The sequence below is a fragment of the Podarcis vaucheri genome (genome assembly GCF_965113315.1).
Source record: "Podarcis vaucheri genome assembly, chromosome: 3".
Classification (NCBI taxonomy): Eukaryota; Metazoa; Chordata; class Lepidosauria; order Squamata; family Lacertidae; genus Podarcis; species Podarcis vaucheri.
The window spans coordinates 29,970,425-29,996,956 of NC_138761.1; the positions used below are offsets into that span (position 1 = coordinate 29,970,425).

Below are 26,532 nucleotides of genomic sequence, written 5' to 3' on the forward strand. Positions count from 1 at the left end.
CTAAGGTGCTCCATTCTATCCACCCTCCTTCTAGTGTTCCAGTTTTCTTTTTCAAGTAATTCTCAATGTTCTGTGGCTACCAAGCATGTTCAGTCTTCCTTCGGCTGTGTGCAGGCTTGCAGGGGTGGGGGTAGTTCCCTTAAGACTTTTATTATTATTATTATTATTATTAATTTATTTTTGTTGTTGTTTTAAATAGTTTTTATTGATTTTCTTTCTTGCAACAAATATCCAAGTCCCTGTTAACTTCCCTCAACTTCCATTTCTGGTTTGTTACATCAAATGGTACAATCTACTGCTTATATATGATACTATGTTTTCCCATTTTTATATTTCTTGCTCTCTGTAAATAAAATTGTAAATGTTTACAGTATTTAAATCCTGCCAGTGAGTCCATTTTGTTTTGTTTTATGTTTCTGCAAATATGTTGTAAAGGGTTCCCATTCTTTTTCAAAGTTACTATTGTCCTTTTCATGCAACTTGTCCATTAATTTTGCTAACTCTGCACAGTTCACCAACTTTTCTTACCACTGTTCTTTGGATGTTCTTTGGTCTTCCAGTTTTGTGCTATTAAAATTCTTGCTGCTGTTGTAGCAAACATAAATAATGTCTGCTTTTCTTTCGGCAGCTCTTGTCCCAAAATACCCAACAGAAAAGCTTCTGGTTTTTTTAACAAATGTTATTTTAAACATTTTTCTCAATTCATTGTATATCATTTCCCATTTTTAAAAAAATAATCTTGCAATCCCACCACATATGGTGAAATGTACCTTCCCCTTCTTTACATCTCCAACAGTTCTTTTGTTCGGTTTTATACAATTTTGCCAATTTTACTGATGTGGTATACCACCTATACATAATTTTCATATAATTCTCTTTCAACAATATGCAATCCGTGAATTTCAAATTCACTTTCCACAACCTTATGCAATCCTCAAATTGTATATTATGACCTATGTCCTGTGCCCACCTAATCATTACTGATTTAACTTCATCTTTAGTTTCCCATTCCAACAGTATATTATACACCTTCTTTAATAGTTTAGAATTGTCGACTATAATATCCTTTTGGAATTTGGAAACTGTAAGTAAATCCTCTCTTGATGTCTTCTTTGAAGATTCCATCCCTTAAGACTTTTAAAAGGTTTTTGTACTTCTGTAAAACTTGGGGTTCCCTGAAACACACTGATACCTCCATTTTCTTTCTCAACAGCCCCATGTTGGCTCCAATACTGTTGGCACTCAGTACCTGCATTTGCTATTGGAAGGAGTGGTGACAGATATTAAAATTGTAGCGTAGGACCAGTTCACACTGGAAACTCATTTGAACCAGTTCCTTGATGTAGGGTAGCCTTCAGCCAGCTGTTACTACTTACTACAGCCAGCTGAAGTCTTCTGCGTCTTTGCTACAGTGCTCTTGTTTCTCTTCTCTGCTGCTTGAAGCCCCATACTTAAGAGGTTGAGATTGTGCCACCCTCCTTAGATGACGGGTGTTGGCAAGGGCAGTGCTATTGAGAGGCTCAGTATGGGGCCTACTGGCTAGCTGTAGCACCTATTGGTAGCTGTAATAGTCAATTGAAGACTTTTGTACATGCAGAGGCAGGTTCACAAACTTCCTTGCTAACCAGCTGTTAGGATGTATAAAACTGGCACACGGAAAGGATGAGACTTGAGTGGGATCAGTACAAATAACCCCGAAAACTATCCTCCATTTCCAGCATTGAACTGGAAGAATGGACCCCTGTTAGAACATTCTGTTGGTGTGTTGTAGTCGTGTGAAATCAGAAAGATCCCCCATCAAATGTCCTATGTGTCGCTTGTGATAACGTCCTGCAACTTCTTCAAACCTGTGTTTTTGTGCATGTGTTTGCTGAAGCAGCATTTCTGACTCCACTGAAAAATACAGGAACTGATATAATTGCAGTTATTACACTGTTGAAATATCAGCCTTTATGACTTTATTGCATGCTAGAATTCACTGCTATAAAATGGGTCTTCATAAAAGCTATATGAAGGGAGGAGGAGCAGGAGAATATATAGAGAAAGGAGAATGGAGTCATATATTTGGGGATATACCTTTTTTTGGCAGGGGGAAGCCCCACACTATATCAGAGATACGCTTTGTGGTCGGAATAAATGTGAAGCCTAGGTCCTTAGAGAGGATCGCTCTGAAAAGAAATGAAAAATGCATAAAACTTTGTTTAATTTATGGAATTTATATGCTGCTGACCAGTAAGTATAAAGTTCTGTTCCCTTGGTCCTCACTATCACTCATGTATTACTTGTCAGTAAATGTGGTGCACTCAGAACTTAACAGCTACGGCAATATTTCTGTTCCCACTGCAGCTTTACTACACCCATGAAACCCTGTAATCTTTAAATTCCCTCACTGTTAACATCTGCTGAAACATTATTGGTCCCAGCATAGCCAAGCTGCTCTGAAATTACATTTAGCAAAGTAGTTAATGCTAACAGTATAATTTTAGAAGCAACCATGTTTAAAAAAGGCTTTATAACTGGTGTGGCAACTGCATTTCCTTCAGATTGTATGCCTTTTTCCTGCTTCTGGTTTACACCATTATCTCATTTGTATGCCACTAGCCTTGCTTACAGAATAATTTTCTGGTATTTATTTATTTTTAGATCAATATAGTCTCATTCTTTCCCTTTTCTTTGCATGTGTGTCTGTCTGCTCCAAATCCGCTGGACTATTTAAAATACCTGCCCCATTTGTGTGTGTGTGTGTGTGTGTGTGTGTGTGTACCAAAAAGATTTCCGCCACAGGATCAGATTATGTAAGTTTTTAGAAGGTTGAGGTTGGAAATTAATCAGGTTTTAATAAGATGAATATATTTTGTCATCTGGCCAGGGTGTCTTGCATGTCTGAAATTCAAATTGTCTTGCATATGAACAAAATAAGCAGGTTACCACATTGTCCCTCTTAACAAGGGTACATTTGTGTGCCATTATAAAGGAATGGCTGCACAGAGAACATTCAGCCTAAACTATCCAAGTGCTAACTATTATAAAGCACAACAAGGAAAGCATTCTTTAGATTTCCCTGTGTTGCTCTAAAACTACAACCTAAATTCACAGTGGTTTAATATGCCTCATTATCCATCAAGTACTGTCTGGCCTTGGCTGGATTTGGATGTAACACTAAAACATATTTTAATACTATGAGAATGAGCCTTGGGCTTATGCGCTTCCCACTTCCTTCTGCTGTGAGGAAATTGGAAGTATTCATTTAAATTTTCAGCTAACCACAGTTTATTGTGGCATCCAAAGTGGGACAAACATGGGATAGATTTTTATTTTTAAGGCCAGTAACAACTGTGGTTTCTGACACTATGCATAAAACATTGCAATTCCCAGTTTGGACAAAACAACATAGTGCAGTTACCGGTAATTGAAAATAGAAGTGAGTATCCGTGCTTTCATTCTACAAATAATTTCAACCATGGTTTGCATTCTGTAGCCTTTGCAGATGCCCACAGTTTGGTTTAAGCCCAGGGAAGACAGGGTCCTCTAGTATAGCTGAAGTTCAGAGGGTATGGAAGATGCCTCGGAGTCCTCCACAAGCAACTTGTGGTTCTCTGAAGAACAGGATATAAGTACAAGAAAGAAACAAATACAGTCAAGCCCATGACTACCAGATTTAATCTCTTCATAATTATTCAGCCTGGACACTGAGGTCCAGCACCAAGGGCTTTCTGGCAGTTCCCTCACTGCGAGAAGCCATGCTCCAGGGAACCAGGCAGAGGGCCTTCTCGGTAGTGGCATCCGCCCAGTAGTGACATCCCACCAGATGTCAAAGAGAAGAACAACTACCAGACTTGTAGAAGACATTTGAAGGCAGCCCTGTTTAGGGAAGCTTTTAATGTTTGACGGACTATTGTATTTTAATATTTTGTTGGAAGCCGCCAGAGTGGCTGGGGAAACCCAGCCAGATGGGTGGGGTATAAAGAATAAATTATTATTATTGTTATTATTATTATTATTCAATAATATAACAACTAGGGTTTGAACCTATAGTAAAAAGAAAGACCAGCCATGTAGTTCAACCACTATAACACCTTAAGAATGTTTATCTTTATTACTTATCTTTTCATAAGAATATATGTCAAGTTAACTACCTCAAATAAATCTTACCAATGCCTGAATCATGAACAGCAATAAATGACATCTGTGCCAGATGGCAGTCAGCATTCATGCTTGTTTCCACTTTGGCTTGTATCTCTTTCCACATCTTGCTTTAGTCTTTGTTAATTTCCATTGCAAACATGGCAGTGCCTGTGCAGGTTGTAGCCACCTGAAAGGATCGTTAGGTTAGTTAACCATTGTTACAAAGCAGCCCATGTTAGATTATAACCCATGATTACTCAAAGTTCTCCGTCCTGCCTGCCTCTGCTGTCTTGTAGAGTACTCCCAGAGAAACGTGACTTTAACGGGAATGCAGGAATGTCGTTCTTTTCTTATTGTTGATAATCCCTGTCTTATGGGCCTTGCTCTAACTGGTACAATAAAATGTTATAGATGAGAATTACTAAAGCTGATGTATTGCCACATATAAATTATTAGTTTCAGTAGTACAAAGCCATGCCCACCAAAGACTCAAGAAATGTAATATATCTGTACACACAAAAAGACAGACAGACACACATAGATGGATCAAATTTCTAGCTCAGTAAATCTGATAACCAAAACTAGGATTGTTGTTGTTAACTCAATGTATTGCTCTCTCTTCAATATTAGGTCCCAGGGCAGGTTACAACAATTTTAAACTTAATATTAAAAATAGTTAAAGCAATTTAGTCACAGTCAGGTGAGCCGTGAAAACACATATCTTAGCTTTGAAAGCAAGGGTACAGAGGTATAGTTAGTTATAGTACAACAGAAAGTATATAATGAAGGTGACAGACATATCTTTTAGGAGAGGTAATTCTGCAACCTAGGAGCTGCTGCAGAGAACGCCTTCTCTCGGACTGCTTCACCCAACTTCTGAGGGTGGTGAAATTACCAAGAGGGTCATCTCTGCTGTTTTTAACACTTGAGACGGTTTGTAAGGTAGGCGGTTGTCTGTCAGATTATGGTAGGTGAGGGCTATAGTCCTATAAACAGTTATATGGAGTAAGCACCATTGAATGCAAAACTTTTACTGAATAGATTGCACTGCTATAGTTTGCTGATGCTAATGTTTTTTATTTGGAGGACTGAAACTCCAAAATGTAGTGAGGTGATATGAAAAATCTGTGTGGAAGTATATCCTAGTGATACCGGGTATTTACTCAAATCTAGATGGAAATGTGATAGAAGGAATTAACAGGGGTCAAAAAATGTTGAACAAAGGGTGTACAAAGTAGCAGTTGGCAAGGTAGGGCAGGACAGGGGTACTTCTCTGACCTCCCATCCCCACAATTGTGGTTTACTAGGGGGCGGGGACGCAGCAGTGAGACTGGGCAATGAAAACACACCTGTATTCAAAATTATCAATGGAGAAACAAACCTGCTTTCCGACTTTTTGTGATAATGAAAGCAATGGGAAAATGCAGTGGGAAGTGTGGGGTAACACTTGCTTTGATACAATGTTGTCTTGCTTCCCCGCAAACAAATTGGAGTGGCTGCTCATTAAATTACCTGTGTGAATGCTCAGTAAACAGGTTGTCTGGAAGTACCCAGGAAATACCAGTTGTTGGGTCTTCAAGTCCTGCTTAGTGGCTTTTTGGAACTTTCAGGTTGACTACTGGGGAAACTAGGATGTTGAATAGATGAACTCTGGGCCGGGCCATTCCTACCATTTGGTAGAGTGAGGCATCTGCCTCAGCCAGCAGCTTTGGGGTGTCACAAAATGGCAGCAAACAGTTATTTAATTTGTTCTTATTGTATTTTTACTGCCAAAGAGAAGAAGGAGCTTGTGTGATTTTTCTGCCTCAGGTGCCAAACTAATTTGGCTCACTTTGGGATATTATGCACCTTGAGTCAGTGAGGGGATGGACTTCCATTTACTGCTGCTCTGCCTTGGGTAGAGAGCAAGATGCCTTCAGCAGGGGACTCTGCTGCTGATCTACAGAGCTTTCCTTTTTTAGCAACATCATCCAAAACTAGTTTCAAGAGAAGTTTGAGAATATGAGGAATGTAGCAAGGAAAATAAGAAGGGGGAAAGAGAATGAGGTGGTGAGGCAATGTGGGAACCAGGAGGGAATGCAATACTTAACAGAAACAGAACAAAGATATTAATCAATTTGTGCGAGTCCGCGGGTTTTCGTAGTTTTCCAAACCAACAGTCCTGATTAGCAGATTCTAGCAGATGCCGGCAGGGGAATTATCCTCCTCCCCCACCACAAAATATGAGCCGTTTACAGTAGTACACTTTTTTCCTTAAGTTCTTTAAAAAATAAAAAATACAACACAATCATTTTCTGAAATAGCTTTAGAGATAATTAGAGCTTGCTGACAGATGTCATACCCGTATTTATCATTAATACTAAAAATAATGCTTAGCTCTATAAAGTACTTTAGCACATCACCCACCCACCCCCGCAATGTGTTGAATAAACATTTGCGAATGATTCCATTAGTTCCTGATTATTATAATTATGGGTGGACAGTAATGGCCAATATATGCCCAATCCTTTATTTTCCTCCATCCCTGCCCCATCATTCTCTCATTCATTATATATATAAACACACTCCCACAGTTAGGCTTTTTGCAATCAAGCGGTGTATAAATTTTATGAAATAAACTCTGACTTCCACAGTTGCTTTTTTTAGACAGATAGCAGAACTCCTCCTTTCAAAAGATTTCATCCCTTGGCCACGGGCTTTAACACACCACTAAGAGATCCACTGCCTATCTCATTGCTTAATTATAACGTGGCCGTGGACCACAAGGAAGAGCTCTTGGCTCTCATAAGCCACACTGGAGTGCTCTGTGTTAAGAAGGCTTAAATGGAACTACTGAAGATTTTCTCCTGGTGCAGGAAATCCACCAAAAGCTTAAAGCCAGTATTACTGCCTTTATAGTGTTTTTGTTCTCCTTTCATACAAAGATAAGATAGCATATAAACCTCAGGGCAGCCAAGGGCAGAGTTTCGGTTGTCCCAAACCATTGTCTGATTTGTTGGTTAGATTTACTTAATAATTCTTTACAAGCATTACGATAAGCTTTAGTTATTGACTGTGCCATAAATAAAGCCCCACTGGATAATGTGCTGTAATAAAAAGTGGCGAAACAATGGTGGCTCACAGAACAGGTGTGTGTGTGTGTGTGTGTGTGTGTGTCAGAATACAGTCTTGCTGCTGAATGCAGTCTGAGGGGGAAAGGGGCACAGCTTCCTTACAGGTGGACATTCCTAGAAATTATTGGAAGCTCCAAAAAAGGGAGCGAGCACTACGGCTGCACTGTTCAGCCACATAACTTTTGAGAGGTCAGCAGTACTCAGCACAGTTGTTGACATCATCTGCCTGTGGCGCACTGGACACCACTGGCCATTCAACAATCACATGCCCTGATGGTGCTGATGTAGCTAATCCTCAGCTACCACTCCATAGGAGTAGCCAGTCACCATGTCATGACGCTCCACAAGCCACCACTATACTGTAAAACCACATACAGTACTGTTGTTTTAGCATTAAGCTGGCCATTTGATTTGTTGCTTCATGGCTATTGTACTCTTTTTCTCACTTTTCTGACTGCATCCATGTGAAACTCCTTTGCAGCATCCCATTTTATCAGAGTGTGCTGTTCCCCAGCCTGATCCAGGAACAGGGCTGACCATTTGTAACCCTGAAAACTAACTAGCATCTGTGCAAATCAGTTGTTCAGGATGGAGACTTGGATGAGTGCCCCCTCCCTGTGAAATACCGTAGTTGACTGGTCTGATGGCAAGTTAGGGCTATGCATATACAAGTGTGTATCACGTTCTTGAAACAAATACATGTTTCTGGTTGCATGTATCCTACAAATGTGTATCCTACAGATGAAGCCATAGTATCAGCCATAGTTGAGGATCTCTGCTACATGTATGCATTTTGGGCAGTGCACATGCATTGGTCAGCAACACATAGAACCTAAAGTGGCCTTAAGTCTCAAAAAGTCACATGGTTCCAGTAGCTTATATTTTAAAGAAGCGTATTTCACGAGTGTTGTGAAAAACCTTTGAGACTAGGCAAATCTAATTGGGGGGAAAAGCACATTCAGAATAGTGTGTTAAGCGTCTGAAACCTCTGGTTCATTGTCATTCATTGCTGTTGAACGAAATGAAACAAGGAAGAGAAACCAAGGGTTCTGCAAAGTTTTTTTTTCCTTAGAAAAAATACACACACACACACAAAAATTGAATTTAAAATTGCAGAGACATATTGTAACAGCTTTAAGACACTCCTGGGCATGTTTTAATGGTCCATTAATATACACCTCAGGCGGCTGAATGTGTGCGGCTGCACATCCACGACGGGTATTAATGAACCACTAAAACATGCCCCGCCGTGTGCTGGTGCTGTATGGCAATGCTGCATTATCAGTAAGGAATAAAAAGTAAGTTAAAAAGACCCTTCGAAACGCCACTGATTTTAAAGAAATCCTGATGAATTGCCTTTATGTCTCTGTGCATACGCATGCGAGTGAAGTGGATTGCTCAGATATTGAAATAAGTCCTCTCTCTTTAATAAAGAAATAAGCCAATGGCAGGAAACTATTATTCTGTCTGTTATGCCCAGGCATGCTGCAAACTATTCCACCCCAAAGGAGTTCAAGCCTTGTTGAGGGTTTCTGTCAATGCACTATTGACAGATAGGCAAAATGTCGGAAAAACCAAGAGGAAGAGAAATGAGTGGAAGTCAGGCAGGAGAAACAGGAGGCGAGATTCTTATTCTAGACCAGACTAGACCCAGGGTGAAGTAGCTACTTCCCAGCCTCTGTTACTGCCATCTGTAAATTGGCAGTAATAAGAACATGAACATGCCAAACATGCCAAACTAAATAAGATATATAAAAACTTTATAAATAATAAAAAGGTGTGTTTTTGTTTTAACCACTCTGATAAATGGAAGACTAGGTCTGTGCTGTGACCCACCGTCTCATTCACAAGTAAAAATTTCCCTTATATTAGGGAATGCCCTCCCATCTGCCATACGTGAAGCAGCAACCACTAAGTTGCTTCAGACAACTGTTTTGCCCAGCCTTACACGTAACCCATTAGCTAGGACCATGTTTTATTTATTTGATTCCACCAAATTCTGTTTTTTAAAAAAATCTGTTTTTATATTTCTGGGGGTTTGGCTTTAGGCTGTACTTTTGATTTAATAATATTGTTGGTTTTTACATTGTACGCTGCTTAGAGATTTTAAAAAATGTTAAGTGATTTATAAATGCTTTAAAACAAATAAATAGAACTTGGTTTAATTTTTTATGCATTTTATCTTGCTCACAAAATTGCAAAGCTAGCTTTCACAATGCCATCGTTAGGAAAATGCAACTAGTAATGAATTGCTCTTGCGCCTTTGAGAGAGGCCACTGCTTTTGACTAGCCCCCTCCAGGCCAGTCCATCAAAGTGTGTGTGCAATTGCATCCAGCTACAGAAGACAAGGATTGTTTACGTGCAAGTGATTCCATAGAAAAGGGGAGACCTGAGGTACATTTGGCCACTTGTCTGTAGGCATTGTGTGTATTGATTAGAGAGTGAAAATTGTAAGCTGGCCAATATTGCCCAATGGACAAATCTCCAGTTTTGCTCTCTGGGGCCAGTCCTACTGTTAGGCAGAGGAAACAACTGATTTGAGGTATCATGAAAAGGCAACAAATCGATAGTTACTTAATTTATTACTGCATTTCATGTTTTAATTGTTGTCAGAAGGGAGAAGAGTTGCTTGTGGGATTTTCTGCCTCAGGTGTCAAAATACATTGTCTGGCTTTGGGCACTAAGAACTTTGACTTGTTGTGGGTGGTGATAACATCATTTGCAGCTCAACCTCAGGCAGCGAACTGCCTTGAACTGGCATGGGTGTCTCTGCTGCTGAGCAAAGTCAGTGATTAATGAACAGCTACTGGAATGAAAATGCTGCTCTATCAGGAACTAGCGGACAGCTCTCTCCCCCCCCCCCCCCGGATTTGAAGAAGGGACAGGAAAGGGAGGAGTGGTGCAATGAGAAAACTGTAATAATAATAGAGGGAGGGAGAGGGTGATATAAACTCCATTTGGCCAAACCTCCCTCACTTAATGCTTCTCTAGTGGAGTAATAAGATACCTTCAGCGTTATAAATAGTAGCACAGATGTTGACAGAAAAATTCTCCCTTAATTACCATACAACTGCTTTACTTGAGTGAACCGTTTAAAGCGGCCTCCAAAGGAAGCTCACTCAAGCAATTCCACAGATTACAGCTAATGAACAATATTTCCTCGCTCCTATTTAGTGCTCATTAAAATGTAAAAGTCTTTCATTTTCAACAGGCACACAATAAATAATTTCTCCCCCTTCTCTCTAGTCTGAGGAACAAGGCTAAAGGAAGGAGGGAAAGAGGTTACGAAGTGGGATTGGGAGCTGAGGAGCCAGAGATGTGCACTGGAAAGCAGTGATCCATTCATTGGGGACTCCTCCCCACCCTTAATGTTGTTGCAGTGCTGGAGATGTGGCCTGTCTGAGATTCAAGTGTGCAGGCAGTTCACAAAGCATGACCGGATAGTTAAGAGCAGGGGTCAGCAAACTTCTTCAGCAAGGGCCAGTCCACTGTTCCTCAGACCTTGTGGGGGGCCAGACTATATTTTGGGGGGGGGGATGATGCAAGAGCACCATGAGCCCTGGTGGCTGCTTACCTGTGTCTTGTGAGTGGCAGGGGCTGGCAGCGGCAGCAGTGGAGGGATGATGAGTGGCACACGAAAGGGCTCCAAAGATGGGCTGCTTAAAATGGTGGTTGCTTGAGTGCTGCTGCTGCTGGCACCAACAAAGCCCAGCCCCCTTCCTCCTCTAGGCAGGGCAGGGACAAGCCAGGAGGAGGGAGGGAGGAGGCGCTGCCACCACCGCTGCCGCTGTGTGAGGGAGAAAGAACACATGTACTTGCGATCCACGTGGCGATTCCCAGACAGTTTGCGGGCCGGATCCAGAAGGCAATTGGGCCTGATCCGGCCCGCGGGCCTTAGTTTGCCTAGTTATGGTTTAGAGGGCTATTCCATGTCCGATGCCTAGGGCTGCCATGTTGTCTTTTTCTGGGGTAAAATTTCTGTCCGGGTGGATTTTTTAAATTTGCCAAAATGTCTCTGGCTATACTTTCTGGATGAGACATAGGCATAACTGGTGGTTGAATATTTGCTTTCCTCTCTTCTGACGTCCCCTCAGCAATATAGCACAGCTTCTATAGCCTACATATAGGAGGGGTATTTAAAATGAGAGTCGTCATAGCGCCCTGAAGACTGTATTCAAGGCTGTTCCCATCCACCCTCTTTACATTGTTCTTAAAACAATCCTGTGAGGCAGAGGTTAGGCAGAGAAAACATGGCTGGTTCAAGACTCTCCAGTGAACATGGTGGCCAAGTAGCAATTTGAATCCAGTTTCCCTTTCACTCCTCCAAGTTCCAGCCCATCAACCCCTCACCATTAAACGGCATTCACTCTGTAATCTACTACATATTTTGGAAAGTTGCTTGTTTTATGAATGCATCTGGACTCTGCTTAAGATACAGTAACCAAATTTCCCTCCCCTCAGTGCCTTGTACTTGCACATCTGAAAATGGAATATTGCAGGGAAGCCACAATTTCAAGGCATGGTGTAATTGGTTTGAGCAAGGGTCTACCACCCTAAAATCCATTTTTAGATGAAGGTATTGTTTATATTTTTAGGAATAAGTAAACAAATAATGCAATGAAAAAGATTTGCAGAGAGATATATAATCTTTACATTTGAATGTTAGCATTGCCAGCTTTCCAGCTGGTCTCCATAGTGTTGGTTCACTTGTGCTGGTTATTAGTAAGTGATCATGCTCCTTTCTCTCCTGTGGAAAAGTCACCTGCTGATCACTGCTTTTAAGGCACAGGAACAGGTCATGCCTGTTTGTTTTAACTAGGTTGACCCTAGTTAACATTGTGGTGATTGATTAACCATTTTAACTACTAAAAAAAAAATAAGTTGCAATCATATGCTCATTTACTTCAGAGTAAATCCCACTAAACTCACTGGAGCTTATTTCCAATTAAAGATGCATAGGATCAGATAGCAGATATGTAACGTTGAATATGTGTTCACTATTTAAGTAGACTCTGAAAGAAGTGGCAAGGAAAAATGCTTGAAACAAGTGCGGGGATCTACAAACAGGTTCTACATATCAGGAACTAATAGATTGGCCTGCTCTTATGCAGCCTGATAAGCAGATGTTAGGAAGTGAAGATTTCCAGAGCATGGAGGCAAACATGTCGAGAGCTTCATATCAAACTGCTCTTAAAAGAAGAACTAGGATGACTGGATGAGAAGTTGGCAATCCTCATTGCACAAAAAATTATGGCTGCTCCCATTCCTCTATATTTTTTTCAATATTCTGCCTCACTTTGTGCCTTTCCCAGCTGCTTTTCCCTGCCTTTAGCCATTTTCTCACATTGTAAGAAAAATAAACGCCAGCACTTGAGTCTATATTGCTTATTATTACATTTACATCTCAGCTTTTCTCCAAGGCGCTCAAAGTGGCGTGTACCCAGCTCCTGCTTTCCATTTCACCCTCACAGCAACCCTGCAAGGTAGGGTAGACTGAAATAGTGACGGGCCCAGGGGCACCCAGTAAGTTTCGTGACTGAGTAGGTGTTTGAATCTGGACCTGGTCTCCCAGGTCCTAGTCCGGCACTCTAACCACTACACCAAACTGGCTAAAGAGCTGCACACTCTTGCTTCATAGGCCAGTTCTATAACATTCCCCTTTGCTGAAGCGTATTCAGTGTGTGTGGGGTTTGTTTTTAGTTCCCTCTAATTCCTTCCTCATTTAAACAAGGCAAATCTGGTACTGCTCATTTGCTGTGTGGCATTACAGTACTGGTGTTTTCACCAGGCTGTACTTGGCTTTTAACTAAGGTCATTTGGAAATGGTCTTCAACACCCAGCTCCTTTGCTTTTTAATGCTTGCCAATTTAGAGTTGTATTCAAAGTGATTAATTAGTTTGTGGTGAAGGTTTATTAGGTAATCTTTCTGTCAATCAACATTCAGTGTGATCTCAGTGCTGAGCAGAGAACATCAAGTGATTTTATGAAGATAGGGGAAATGATGTTTTCGTTGCATACAAAAACAGAGACACATGCAGTGGTGGAGGGCGGGGGGCGAAATCACATGAAAGGCTCAGAAAGGATTTTCCTCCTTTAGAATCATGAGAAAAGGGACATTTGTTTTCTGTTTGTATTAATTTGACCTTCCACGAGGTTTTATCCATCTGATTTTCAATTGGTTTATACTTTGTACATGAACAGACAAATTCTAACTATAGAAAGCCAGAGTAATTTAGGCCAACATAATTTACTCCAGTGGAAGGTACCCCTATTCCAGACTTCATTCAGGACCCTCTGGGAGGGGCTACTGCTGGCTGAGCTGGTGGGAGAATGAGGGCCTAGGTTTTGAGGATTGGGCCCTAGGTAACATGACCAAGGGTGGCGCTGTGGGTTAAACCACAGAGCCTAGGACTTGCCGATCAGAAGGTCAGCAGTTTGGATCCCCGCGACGTGGTGAGCTCCCGTTGCTCGGTCCCTGCTCCTGCCAACCTAGCAGTTCGAAAGCACGTCAAAGTGCAAGTAGATAAATAGGTACCGCTCTGGCGGGAAGCTAAACGGCATTTCTGTGTGCTGTGCTGGTTCGCCAGAAGCGGCTTAGTCATGCTGGCCACATGACCCGGAAGTTGTACACCAGCTCCCTCGGCCAATAAAGCGAGATGAGCACCGCAATCCCAGAGTCGGCCATGACTGGACCTAATGGTCAGCGGTCCCTTTACCTTTAACATGACCAAGGTGTACATAAGTCTCTCTCTTTCCACCCCCACCCTGCCTCCAGAACACCCCTTTGGGGGACTTAATTCCCTGTAAATTACACTAAGCTAAGTTCCACTGGATCAGCTGAGATGAGAGACTTATGTCAGTGAATCCCCCCGCGCTCAAAAAAACAGCAAAACTTATTTCATGTGAGACTTTCCACTTTTGAATTTTCTTCTAAGCCAGATTGACTAGTGATACTAGGAAATAATAATGATAATGATATTAATTAATGAATTATTTTATTATTTATATGCTTCCCATCTGACTGGGTTACTCTGAGTGGCTTCCAACAAATTGAAACACAGTCATACACCAAACACTAAAAACTTTCCTATACAGGGCTGCCTTCCGTTATCTTCTAAAAGTCAGATACCTTCTGCTGTGACTCTGCTTGTGTGTTGTTTGATAATCTGGAGGTATCGATTTGTAGGCACCAGTAGTGCATCTGTGCTCCTACTGTGCTGCACTCTGGTCTAAAGGAGAAAAGTGGGGAGGGATGGTCCTGTCTTTGGACATCCTTGGATGTTCTTCTAGGCAAGCAAAATCCCTGCATGAAGCAAAGAGGCATGTCATTAAAGAAGGGTTCTTGCTTAGCCATTTTCTGACATTCTACTTTTTTCTATGTGGTGAGTTCTGAATACACACAGACACAAGAGCATTCAGTCAAGCAGCCTCCTGCCTACAGGATGGCCCAGACTCCATGTAAGCCCCAGACTGTAAACTCATAGGGGGCGTGTAAAGGACAAAACAGAAAAGGGCAGGGAACAGAAATAATCAGATCCAAATGTGTGAGAGTATTCCATAAATACTGCCCCTATATTCATGCTTATTCACGTAAAACAAGCTCCAATGCCCAGTGATATGGGTTGTAATGTTTTGTTTTTATTGGAACAATGAATAGATACCAACTGCAAACAAATATTAGGCAAGCATGGCAGTTCAAAGTGTTCAGCTTTTGGCTGTTTACTAAATACAATTAAAACACACAGGCTATTTTAGACTACATCAGAAATTTTCTGTTGCATATCTATGCAAATTGCATAGGAAAATTTCCCAAATATTTTCCGATACACATTTTTTTCAGAAAATCACTTCACTGCCAGTGCATTTAAATGCATATATAGCAGAAATTAACTGGTGATTGTTTTCATCTTCATTCTTGCTAAATTTCTGCCTGCCATGCATAGCAGCCTTGCCAAGAGGGGGAAAAAATCAGCAGCTCTAGGTATTTACAGTTAGATGACTATTACATTTACCTTTACAAAAGCTTTGCAATAAAAGAAGCGAGTTAACCCAGTGAGACACACACGCAGCTTCTAATATTGAATGTGCATATTACCAGAGCAGGAAAAAGCAGGGAAAATATAGAACTAACAGTCTTATTGCTCATATGTATTAAGACCAGGACTGATAAAAGCAAATACATTTTCCTTTTTAGATTCCTTCATAAAGATGTACCACAGACAGCATGTTGTCCCTGGGTAGGCAGGAGATGTTGCTACTCCTTGCATGCCTGTAGTAGATAGATGGTACGTATGGCAATCTAACTGCAACATCCTGCCTGAATATGAACAACAGATTTGTCAGTGTGTGACAGGCTGACAGCCCAGCTCCCAGCTGCTTGTCCACTGTTGTTAAATCAGTACCTTGTCTAAGTGTTCACCAAAGAGGCAATCTGCTTCCTCCATTCGTACAGGCAGGTTGCCAGTTAAAAACAAGTAATGGCTTTAGGCTGCAGTGCCATAATGCATTGAAAAGATGCAATCTAAACCTTTGTGTGCTCCTTAGGCAACACATAGCAGCACTGGAAGTTCAAACTTTTTTTTCCAAAACAACAAAGACAAGTCTAAATGGAATCAATGAAAGGCAACCATGAGAATTTAAAATCAGTGATTTAACTAATCGAGGAGAGAAAGTACAGTTTGATTTGGAATCAGGAAAAGAACCATATCTAATGTCAGTAAAAGATAAATTGCATTCTTTGTGAAATGATCATTGTGTATAAAAATTAGTTCTAGTCTGGAATGTGGCATGCTAAGGTTAAACTGGAAAAAAATGTAAAATACAAAGTGGATCATGCAGTTACATTAAATTTGGGTTGACACAAAATTACTTGCTGTTTTCTGTGAACATTTTTTTAGAATGATATAAAGCACTTCTTTTTTCTGGTGCCTTTTGGCAATCCTAGCATAAATGTTTGCTCATTTCTTGAAATTGCTTTCACTTTCAGTGTCGCTCATTTGCCTTCAGTGATGCCAGTCTGAAGCCAAATCTGATTGGCTATGATCATATTTCCTAATGCCCCGTGATGTCATTATGTCAGACATAGCAATATAACATTCTTTTGTTCTCTGATTAGGGGGATCATTCCTGTGCTGAATCTAGGGAAATGAACGGGTGTGGACACAGGGGCGGACTTTGGTATTTCAAATTTCAGCAGCGCCCTGTCTGAGGCCAAAATTTGGCGCCCCAGCACTTCTTACCTGCTCAATTCACTATTTCATAGCTGCGACGCCCTGCAGTGCCCCCTAGTCTTAGTGCCCACTGCAGCAGAATCGGTTGTGCTGCCCTACATCAGCTTCTGGTGGGCAAGCAGCAGCTAGTGGAGAAAGCAATACTCAAAGGGAACAAAAATGGAATGTTCATGCAAAGTTTTACAGGAAATTCAGTACTTTCACAATTAAAGTAGGATTTCCATGCTTTAACAAGTTTTGATCCAAAAATATCCAATGTAGCTTTTTTTAAAATGTTCTCTCTCTTTGGCCTCAAATGCCTTTAAAATTCAGAATGGAAGCATTGCTGAAACTATGCTCACGATAAATTGGAAAAATATAAGCATACAAACCAGTCTCAAAATGTGAGATGCTACTAAAATTTGTTAGACAAGACCCATTGTGGCAGAACTCCATACGTGGCTGTAGCATGTCAGTCGGAGGTAGCCACAAAGCAGCCCTTGACATAATGATCAATTATTGGAGAACCAAGAAGGATTTACACCATAGATTGCAACATCTCATTCTTAGCAGTTATGGTCCGTTGAGTCATAAATAAGATATATTTAAGAGTCCCTAAGTACACATTTTTACAACAGAGCCTGTTGGCTCAGGAGGAGCCACTAAAAGCTATTGAACCAATAATCACCACAGTCTTCATTCAGGTTCACTGTAGATTGTAGGATTTACCATGGCGTTAACAGGTATCCTGGTATTAGCTCCGTGTTCAGTTAGATGGGCATGGCTTAGCTTTCAGATTTGCATCTCCATCATCATTGGAACACTACAAAATACTCTCTGGTGCTACAAGAGATTTTTCATAGTCAGCAATGTAGCATCGGACAAAGAATTTTATTGCTGAATGGTAAAGATGGCCCTCTCTTTTCTAATAAATTTTCAGCTGCTATTAATAATAACAACTATAAAGTCTGAACTTAAGTAACTCACACTCTTCCTTGCCCCAGATACTACAACAATACATTCAGTATTTAAAGTTTTCTTCAAAGCTCTGTTTGTTAACAAAGTGATTTAGATGTAAACTCAAATGAAATTCATAAGGCTTCTATGCAATATTTTGCAATAAAAAAAATCTGTTGAAGTTTTCCACAGAAGGAGAACAACTAAAATGAGCATGAGGATGGAGATGCAGCATCTCTTTACTTACGTTTCGATGTAGGGAATAATTTGGCCATTCACTGTAATTAGGTGTTTGCCTTAGAATCAATGTGAATTAAAATTGATTTTGTGTTGTACTTAATTTGTACAATTTAGACCTCCAAATTGTTTCTTTTTAGCCTTTTCTTTCTCTCCACCACCACTCTGGAAATTCCTGGCTTCTGTCCTCCTTCAGCATTTTGATGTAAAGTTCTGAACAGCTGGCAACTTTTCTTGTTGCTTGGATGTTTTATCTACTGAGCTGCTACAGCTGTCCCTGAGTCTACAGCTTGCCACTGAGTTATCCCTGTATTTGCTGTGTAAGGCAAGCATCTGTGGAACAGCCAGTAGTGTAACGGAAGAGAAACACAAGAAAACACACTTCTGCCACTTTTCCCAGGCCATTTCTAGTGTTCTTGCTAGCATGTAGAACGGGCAGCTTTCTGTTTTAAAAAGTCCAGCCTTCTAGGTAGGAGAGGCACTGAGACTAGGAATAAAAATCTGGAGGGTCCAAGCACAGGGTCCAAAAGGTTACTGGGTTTTCATACATAAACACTGCCAGACCCGACAGAGCAATTGCATGGGCCAGTTGGCAATTGTCATGATGGGTCAAGAACAGGGATAGGGAACCTGCACCCTTTCGGATGCTGTTGGATCCAACTCCCATCAGCCCCAGTCATCATGGCCAGTAGTTAGGGATGCTGGGAGCTGAGCCTGGCAACTTATGGAAGGCTACAGGTTCCCCACTTCAGGTCAAGAAGATCCTAATAGGCTTCAGTTATGGGTGTACATGTGGCAGCCCATCAGTGTGCAAATGGTACTCCACTTGCATAGCAGTTTCCAAATGGTTGGGCAACTCTACACATAGAAAGCAATTTTACGTGTGGCGCTTTCCCTCCATTGAAATGATTATGGGAGCTCTTGTTACCAGAGAGATATTGGTGTGTGGTGGACTAGAACATTCCTCCCTGACCTGATGCATTCAAAACATTGTTGGACCAGAACTTCCATTATTCCTGACCATTGGCCATGCTGGTTGGGATTTTTGGGAAATGGAACTCAGAACTTCTGGAGGGTACGAGGTTGGACAAAGCATGCGTATTAAACCCCCCCAAAAAAAAAGTATGTTCAGAATTCTTATCCATTTTAGTGGATTGCAATCTACAACTGTGTAACCACTTGGAAGCAAGCCCCATTGAACCCAATGAAATTTCTAAGTAGACATATATAGGATTGTACTCTTAGTTACTGAATGGTTTCACAACACTGTAGTGGAGAAGGCATAATACACAAATATAATATTAAAAGCAAAAAATTGTTCCTGAAATGGTATTTATACCAGATGAAACTCTGATTCACTAAATAACAACTTGCTGGACCGATAATAGTATAATAAGAAATAGGAATATTTTTTTCTTCTGTTTTTCTTCTCAGAAATCCTTTTTATTTTTAAGCAGATAATTTTACGTATAGCTTTACAGCAACCCAGATTTAGAGATAATTTCCTGTGAGCTTGATATTATGAATCCTATTTAAGTATGCTTAAGATCTCTCACTTAGAGTTAAGTGGCAGAAGAAAAGGCAAAATTGTCTTCGCAGATGTTGAGAAGAAATTCATTGCAGGCAATCATCATTTAATATCCAGTGCTGACTTTTTGAACAAGTGCTTTCGCTAAATGATAAATCAAATGAGTTGGCACTAACAATAATCTCTTAGAATATGAATGAGAAAAGCAAGAATATTAAAACAATAGAAACATTAACACACAAAACCCAGCCATTAGGAAAGGAATGGCATTGGGAAAATTAGCTGTTTCTTTTAGTGCATCTTTCTGCAACAATGCCTGGAGCACACACATTCTTAGTGGGATTCTTAGCATGCGCATTCATGCATGTAAATGAGTGTTGTCTGTACAACTCCCCAACTGGCCAACCCAATCCAATAGGTAGGGCTATGTGCACTGCTTAGGGGGGGGGGTTCATTTTTTAAATATCTACTAATTAAGTTAGCCAGGATTGGATTCATTGCTTGCCCCCGCCCTTCTATACTAAGCAAATGATTGGTGGGGTTTCAGCATTGCTGTTGTTTTTCATAAAACAACAACAACATACATTTGTTTTCTAGCCCATATCCCAAAACCTAGTAGCACTCATTGTGAGAATCCCGCTCTTAAGAGCAACTTGCCTTGCTGACAAATCACGTTTCCCCTGGTGCAAGAGACAGCAATGTGTGTCCCCAAACGGAGGGTGTGATTGTTGGGTGTCCAACAGGTATTAGTGCACATTTCTCTGAGCTGGAATGTGCAGAGACTTGCACATATGTGGGCCCCTAGTCAGATTTATATGTTGGATCCAGAACTCTCCATGTTAGGTCTGGCTGGGGCTGATGGGAGTTGTAGTCCTAAACATCTGGAGAGCACCATGTTGACTATCCCAGTCTGCGCTGGTGGGCAGTGGCCCAACAAGGTTTCAGGCTCGGGTGTCTCCTAGCCACATCTGAAAATGCCAGGGTTTGAACCCGCATCCATTTGCATCAAAAGCATATGCTGTGTCACTGAACTATGGCGTTTCTCCATGGCAGGGGTTGTGCACACACCGGCATGGGTATTGACAGGATGTGTGTGTGTTTGTGCAGGAAGAAAGAAAAAAACTGAAGCAGGGAGCAGGCTAACTTCTCAAAAATGAGAACAGTGCCTGGACATCGTGTCTCAAATCTCAGGTTTTACAAATGCTAGAATTTTTTTTTAAACAAAAGCAAGCAAGCTGGGAATCTGGGGATTATGGTTCATCTGAGGAAGGATTCCCTCTTCCATTAGGATGCCCATGCACACTGCATTGGCTTCTCAATCAGGCTTTCAGCCCATGTAAAACACTCTCTCTCTCTCTCTCTCTCTCTCTCTCTCTCTCTCTCTCTCTCTCAAAATGGAACAGCCTTGCTGAATCATCTCAAGGATCCCTCTAGTACCCCATTTCATGTACTGGCTAGCCTGTGGTTTGTAACCTACCATCTGGCATACAACAAGGTAGATGTCCTTCTGTTGGGTTGGGTGGATTGGCTACGGTCTGAACAAAACTAGCTTCCCAAAATGTTCTCTCCAAATTGCAAGAGGTGAAATTTGGGTGGTTAGGTAGAGTCACCAGATATTCTCTGGTGGGATGTGGGAAGAGTTCTCCAAAAGTTTTTAGATGGTTGAAAAACAAAACTCACAGGAAATTTCTCAGAGAATTCCTTTCCAATGAATTTTGATTAGTTGTGCCAAACATTCTTCCACTTAGTGACACAGTTTGTGTGTTCACTAAATATTCTCTCTGTGCGTTTGTACATGTGTGTGGAAAAGAGTCTGAAAAAGAAAAGAAAAAAACCCCAGATTTGTCACGTAATGTTCAGATCTTTTATTTAAAAGCCCCCAAAACACCTTGCTTCTGAGAAGGGCTTCTTCTCTTCTTCTTCCTCCTTAAATTTATTTACGCTCTGCCTTTGCGCCTGGGTGCTTGGCGCTTTCTCAGTGCCTAGGCAAGCTAGCAGGGAAGTGGAGGTAGGCAACTAAATGGATGGGAACTGAGCTTATTCCAAGCTGTCCCCACACACCATCACCCAGCCACTGTGATTACGGGACCTCCAGCTAATGCCGGTTGAAATAGGATTCATCTACCAATCCCGTCAGCTTCTGTACATGGTATTGGAGAACTGTATCACTTTGTCCTTAATCTCAGGCAGCAAGCTTTTTGGGACCAGCCCTTCTTTCACTGAATAATAATGCAAATAATCTACTTGCCGCCATGTGGTAGTTTTCCCCAGAAAGAGGAAATGAGCCTAGACAACAGCATGGAGGTGTTAAAATCACTGCACTGTTTCCTGTATGTGACAGTATAGTCTAGGCCAGGCCTCAAGAAAAGCCATGTATTGATTTGGTTGTCCAATTCAGAAGGGGGAGCAAGGTTACCTCATTAGCTACACACCGCTTTGGATAAAAGATTTAAAATGATACCAGTCATTTATAATATTCACCTGCATCAACCTCAGGCTTATTATAACTATAATCTAACCTGTAATACCTGACCTAAAACTGTAAATCTTTAAGTGATTACATGGTCAGGGAAGTTCAGGCAGATATAATTTAATCATTTCAGAGCAGATTTAGCTGTAGGCTGGTTGCTTAGGCTGCTGGCACCTAGTCATATTTATGACACATTTAAATAAGAATAGCCAAAAAATGAATCAGACTTGACTTTGATGCAGGTAAGCATTTAGCAACTGCCTAATTGTATTTATCCGTGACAGAATCACAATAGAATGTCTTTATTAGATCTCAGTTCCAGAACATGGTGTACTTCTGCATCTCTCCTGGACCCTGAGCAGACCTGCAGGAATGCTGATGAATTTTGTTGCCGCTAGAGTTTAGAATAATAATAAAACATACTTAATCTGGTCTGGATTTTGCTGAACATGCTCTAAATTAACCAAATGTGGGGCCATGCTTAATTCAGATGGTCTAAAAATAAGAATGCAGGAAGTACCTGGACCCTGTCCTCTGGTTCCACATTTCACGAAAATGACTTTTCTCGTTGCAGTTGCTGTCTTGGGTTTCTTTGAGATGAAGGGTGGGATGTAAATTTAATAATAAATAAAAAAGAAAGATTTTACTTTATTTTATTTTACTGAAAATTCTTATATTTGTTAAGATTTCTTCTATTTTATATGTTAAGATTCTAATGCGTTCCATTAAAAATGACTCCAAAGCAGTTTCTATACAATAATTCAAAAATATTAGCAAAATATAAGATTCAGTTAAAACATCAGCAATAGGCCAACAACAAAAGTTAAAAGGATACAGTTAATATGATGCAGATAGAGACTAATTCCCACAATCCAAAAGACTGATAAATCAGGAAAGGCATGTGACAGGATCCTATCAATGTTGTGGCATTTTGTGCCCTTTAAGCGCATGATAGGGAGCTCCACATCTGGGGTGCCACTACAGATAAGGCCCTACAGGTCTCTCCACATGTTGGTGAGACAATGAGCAGAGTCCCTCTCCCAGCCACAGAGCATGGCCTAGCTGATGTGGAAAAATGTAGCGCAGATTCCGCTGGACAGGTGTTACCTGTCAATGCACGGAAGTGACAATCCTCTTGTGGCTGCATTCTGTACTAACGTTTCCAGACTGTCTTCAAGGGCAGCTCAATGTAGAGTGCCTTACAGTAGTCTAAATGGAAAGTGATCAAAGCATGCAAAATTTAACTGGAGAGCACAGTAGCTGTTTTTCCTGCTGTGAAGAATAACAATTGTGCAATGTAGTTTAGAGATCCCTAGGCTAATATAGCTCAGGTGGTAAAGTATGTGACTCTTAATCTCAGGGTCATGGGTTCGAGCCCCACAGTGGGCAAAATATTATTGCATTTCAGGGGGTTGGACTAGATGACTTTCATGGTTCCTTTCAACTCTCAGTGAAGTATACTGTGTGAGGTGTTCATTTGTTTTTTTAAAAGTGTGGTGACATTTTTGCTGGTGCCATCTATCACCACTCCCCCTCCTTCCGTTGACAAGGTGCTCCTCCATGGGCTTCTGGTGGGGCTGGGCACCACAAAAACACACACATGTAAACCTGTCGTTTTGTGAGAGTCTGGTATGTCAGAAAACATGTATCTCAAAAACACTAGCCATGTTGGCTGTGCTTTACCTTCACAGCTGGAGGCAGCCAGGCTGCCAAATACCAGTTGCTGGAACACAGGAGGAGAGACTGCTATTGTGCTTATCTTCTGTTTGCTGGTTGGCCTGACTACACTGGCTGCCAATTAGTTTCCACTGTCTGAGACACTTCCTTGAGGCTCGGAGGGTGGCAACTCGAGAACTCAAGGCCTATTCAGTGGTGGCTCCCAGTTTGTGGAATGCTCTCCCCAGGGAGGCTAATCTGGCACCTTCATTACATATCTTTAAGTGCCAGGCAAAAACATTTCTCTATAATCAGGCCTTTGGCTGATCAAACATTCTATGGCCTTTTACTTGCGTTTGTGGGAGAGAGGTTATTGGGTTTTGTGTTGTTGTTTTTTACTATGTATTTAGTGTTTTCATTTTGTATGTTTATGTTGTGAACCGCCCTGTGATCTTCAGATGAAGTGTGATATTGTACAAATGTAATACATAAAAAATAAAATCATAATAATAACAACAGAGGGAAAAGCCACCATCTCCAGCATGGGTGCTGTCTGGGAGCAATAGGAGCTGTTGTCCCAGGACAGACCATGAAGACTATCCAGTGTGTGACAAATCAACTAAGAGCCAGCATGGAATTATTTTGAATCCCATTGTGGTGACCCCTTATTTTATCTTATTTCACTCTCACACGATATTTGTGAGACATCCATCATCCAGTAAGCTTTGAGATAAAGCAGAAACTTAAACGTGGGTCTGGTCGCAACTCTAAAGAAATAGAACTATTAATGCTGGCAACACTGGGTCTCTGAAGGATAGATTCTACGTTTGTAAAGTGATGCTTGTCAGTTAAGAAAATGCTTATTTGAAAAGGCTTGTGAGTAACATTAGTGCCGATGTGTATTATTTAACCACATGCAATGGTCACCATCCACTGGAGATTCGTTTCCGCAACTGCATGCCCAACTATTTATATTCCTTTAAAGCGGGCATGTGCAGGTGTTCCTGGTGGATGGTGCTCCTTATTTATCACCAACAGAAGAGACAGCCCAATATTTCATCTGATGAGCTATTATGGCTTTAGTGAACCATCTCTTAACCAGAAGCCTTTAACACTGTCTGGGGTTGTCTTTAATGCTTTTCACACATTTTCTGAGTTTTAGCATCTGACTTAAGTCTTCTGTTCAAAAGACTGGGCATAAAAACTGGTATAATGGAACCACTATTATTTTTTTTATCACCACCGCCTTTGTTATTGGAGATCTAATGACAACAGCTCTGTCTGCATCTCAAGTGCCCGCCTTGCGCAGGGGACAGAGGCTCTTTCTGTGAGCCTTTAATGTCAAATGTTGAGCTGCTTCCAGAAATAATGCACTTTTAGCAATGGTAAGCCCGATATTTTTAAGAGGGCCACTGGAACAATATTGCTTAAAACGTTATTTTAGGAGAACTGGGGAGGGTGGGTGGAATCCTTCCCCCCCCCCCATCCCCTTTGTTTTAAATACCTTCCTTGTTACAAATTTGCTAGTTATGAAAAAGAGTGAGGAAAAATGCTATTTGCTTTTGGTAATCGGATTCAGTGGCATCTAATCCTATATCGTATTTATGGCTGTGCTAGCTATTCAAAATTAAAATGAACCTTTCATCCATGTGTATCATAAATGGGCATTTATCAGGATTATATGATTTTGCAATCCATCTGAATATGTAACCGGAATTTGTTTTCTTTCCGTTTCACTATGTAATTACCATGCGACAATAACAAAAGTGACATGTTTGAAGAACAGATAAAATGCTGTAAATTGGCCAGTAATGGTGATATTTCCTCATCTTCTGAAAAACCCATTTATTCTCTCTCTCGACAAATCAAGGCATTGTCAGCCCGCACTCATCTTGTGGCCGGAGGGGCCCTACCAATTTCTAGATGTAAGTGAATACTGGAATGCAGATGAGGCCTACTAACTAAGGCTTTCAACTCAGGCAGCTGGTCTTAGCTTGCCTCAATTTCTAAATCATCCATAATGGGGCCAGGACCTCCGAAGCACTAAAAAGAGCGAGCTGACATGCTGGACAAACTGTTAATTTTTTTCCCTGAAGAAGCTGCTATATTGCACATCTGTCACTGCTATGCAGACAATTACTCACAGAGTGGAAAAAAATCTGCTGCTTGTTTCTAGTGTAGTTGTTAACTGACATAATGGCGAAATACAATGGTTTAGGAGAGGCATAGAGAGGGTTTCCCTCCTCCCTTTTAAAAAATTCTCCTCAGTTGTTGTTTTTTCCATTTTGAATGCTTCTGTATTCTGGAACATTCCACATATGTAAAAGCCCAACACCAAGGCTATGAAACAATAGTCACAGAGCTGGTTAAAAATGTTTGGGGTTATCAACTTCAGCTTTCCCTCTCTCCTCTAAACATTCGCATCATGCAATAGTCATGATTGGCGGTTTTTAAAATACGTAACTGTATAGTTTATAAAAGGCACTTCCACATACAAAGCTTTGAAATTCCAATTGACAGAGGGTATTTACTGTAAAAGACATCTTTTGTCAATAATCTCCTTAATTTGAGATAACTGCTAAATCTTTATTACATAAGTGGATATTTTTATTCTACTTAAAAATAGGTTGGTATTTTAAAATTGAACAAGGTAATAAATAATCTAGCCATGTTATTCCTCCACCCCACCCACATAGCTAATGGGGAGAGATTAGGGTTTGAATACGTAGTCCTGTACACATGGGAGAAATGAACTTATAGGAGATAATATGGCAATTTGAATGTGAGATAACTGGGGGAATCTTCCATTCAGTTGTTCACTGCTTTCAACAGGAAGGAAGGTGGGGAAGAAGAACTGATGGTGCCAAGAGATGGGGAGAATCCCCTGTTCCTCTTCCTGTTCCTGATCTGTCCCTGAAGTTACCGTAATCACAAGGAAATGGGCTAAAAGGCCAGAAACACTGGAAATATGTGCTATATTCATTGGTAGGGAAACGAGTCAAAACATTCCAATTGCAAGCCAAAGCATAGCATTGTAAAGAAATCATGCACACTCTGAGTTTCATTGAAGCTTTTATTATAAGCATCCTGACTGGGACACCCAATAACCGCTCAGCCCTAATGCCTGCCCCCCCCGAAAAAAATTCTACTTCACAGGGTTATGGGATAACTTCACAGGGATAACTTTGTACGTATGTTTCTCTGAGCTCTCAGTGGAGGAAGGGAAGATAAAAATG

General features: G+C 40.9%; 2 long non-coding RNA genes across 6 annotated transcripts in view; one reads left to right on the forward strand and one right to left on the reverse strand.

Moving 5' to 3' along the window:
• The window catches only part of LOC309529709, a 47,698-nt gene that overhangs the window by 10,970 nt on the left and 10,196 nt on the right, over nt 1-26,532 (forward strand). The gene's annotated exons all lie outside the window — the stretch shown is intronic.
• Nucleotides 815-26,182, reverse strand: LOC309529730. Of its 3 annotated transcripts, XR_014218386.1 has the most exons (6): nt 25,441-26,182; nt 22,748-22,849; nt 22,161-22,230; nt 14,369-14,542; nt 4,153-4,312; nt 815-2,168 (listed from the first exon to the last, which is right to left on the reverse strand). It is a non-coding gene; the product is annotated as an uncharacterized lncRNA (long non-coding RNA). The 3 variants fall into 3 exon arrangements; XR_014218385.1 differs by lacking the exon at nt 22,748-22,849; XR_014218387.1 differs by lacking the exons at nt 815-2,168; nt 22,748-22,849 and adding an exon at nt 3,421-3,596.